Consider the following 2,236-nt stretch of genomic DNA (forward strand, 5'->3'; position numbering starts at 1 on the left):
GCGTCGTCTTTAAAGGCTCCGGCATTGCCCTCCAAGCCGCTACAAACTACATCAGCGCTGGTGGGCAAAGGGTACTCAGCAGCGAGTCAGGTTGGTGCGTGTCTGCACACCATGGCGGTGTTACAGGTGTACCAAGCCGACCTGCTTAAAGAGCTAGATGAGCGTGAGCAGATAAAATCAGAAAATATTACTGAGCTCAGGAGGACCGCTGATTTGTCTCTGCTGGGCAGGAGCAGCCCCCTCCGAGTACCAGCTCCTCATACAGGGAGGCACAAAAACAGAGCGTTGCCTCACGTGCTCCTCCGTGTCGGGACCGCGAGTTAAAGCGACGCTCTGGGTTGGGAGCCTCGAAGTCTAAGCCGGATCTGCGGACCGTACTTAAGACTAAGAGGTCCTCAGCCAAGAAGTCCTGATGCCACTGGCCCAGGACTCATGAGGGCAGGCACCTCTGGGGTGGAGCGGGTTTCACCGCATTACCGCCCGGGAATGTAGCGGTGCTAAGAATTACCATTGTGTATGAAATGTGCTATACAAATAAACTTGCCTGGCCTTGCCTTGCCTAAGAGGCTCGCCACCTCCGCGGAAGTCTCTAGAGCAGCTGGTTCGGTTGTCTCCTGCCGGTCCGCCGTTACAGGGCACTGAGCTAGCTGCTCTCATTACACCAGTGGTCAGTCTCGAGAGACTGATTCCCTTAGTAGATTTTTTGGCAGGTGGAAACTACTGCCAAATGTGTCTCAGTAGGTCCTGCATACTGTAGAGAAAGGCTACAGAATCCAGTTTGGTTCTCCTCCGCCTCGTTTCACCGGGATTACGCCCACGCTGGTGGGCCCCGAGCAGGCTCTGGTCATGCTCCCTGTCGCCACGTAATGCTAGCGACGGACACATCCCTCACCGGATTGGGTTGCGGTCATGAGTGGCCACCCTGCCCGCGGCCTGTGGAGTGGTCGCCATCTGACATGGCATATAAATTGTCTGGAGATGCTGGCCGTGCTGCATGCACTAAGACACTTCCTCCCAGACCTGAGAGGTCACCATGTGTTGGTGCGCACCGACAACACAGCGGTGGTCTCTTACATCAGCCGAGTATGGTTCTCGGGCCTGATTTCTCTCCTCGACGGCACTCCATGGGAGATTCCCATCAGGAGAGATCTCCTCTCACAGGCGGGAGGGTACGATCATCCACCCCCGCCCGGAGCTGTGGAAGTTGTCGGTGTGGCCCCTGAGGGGGCACAACTCATAGCTTCCGGTCTCTCAACCGAGGTTGTTGAGACCATCCTCCAATCCTCCAATCCAGAGCTCCCTCAACAAGGAAACTGTATGCCTTGAAGTGGAAACTTTTCAATTCTTGGTGCGGAGACCGCCAGCTCAACCCAGTTAACTGCCCGGTTGGTACAGTACTGGACTTCCTGCAGGCCCGATTCTCCGCAGGCTTGACCCACTCCACCCTGAAGGTCTACGTGGTGGCCATTGCGGCCTACCATGCCCCTCTCGGTGGCCAGTCAGTCCTCCGCGGTGCGCTGAGGCCTCCGGTACGATCTCGTGCCCCCACGTGGGACCTGGCTGTGGTGCTAGAAGCTCTCTGTAGGCCTCCCTTCGAGCCTATCGAGGAGATCTCTGATCGCCATCTCACTATCAAGACTACCTTTCTTCTGGCGATATCTTCTTTCAAGAGAGTGGGGGATCTGCAGGCCCTCTCAGTGGCCCCTTCCTATCTCGACTTTGCACCCGGTCTGGCCAAAGCGTTATGTTCCTAAGGTCCCCTCCTCTACACCGCGGCCTGTCGTACTCCAGGCCTTCAGTCCTCCCTTTGGGGATCCAGACCAGCAGAGGCTAAACTGTATGTGTCCGGTGCGAGCACTGGATGCATACATCCACAGAGCTGCCAACTGCCCTGGGGCGGACCAACTGCTTGTTTGCTATGGTCCCCCTAAGAGAGGTCTTCCAGCTACAAAACACAAAACAGACCGATGGATAGTGAATGCCATTACTGTTGCCTATGAGTCCTCTGATCTCCCCTCAGGTTCTATATGCGAGCAACTCCCGGCTCTTCTGTTCTCTCGCCCTAGCTGTGCAGGTTTTCACACTAGTCACACTAGGGGAATTCTGGCGGCGTGGGCATACTCGTTCCCAAAGCGTCCTCCGACGCAGCTCGAGTTCCTGAAGAGGAACGTCTCAGGTTACGCATGTAACCATGGTTCCTAGAGGGAACGAGACGCTGCGTCTCGGGGCCATACTT

The sequence above is a fragment of the Sinocyclocheilus anshuiensis genome, unplaced genomic scaffold, assembly GCF_001515605.1.
Source record: "Sinocyclocheilus anshuiensis isolate Anshui unplaced genomic scaffold, SAMN03320099.WGS_v1.1 scaffold61, whole genome shotgun sequence".
Classification (NCBI taxonomy): Eukaryota; Metazoa; Chordata; class Actinopteri; order Cypriniformes; family Cyprinidae; genus Sinocyclocheilus; species Sinocyclocheilus anshuiensis.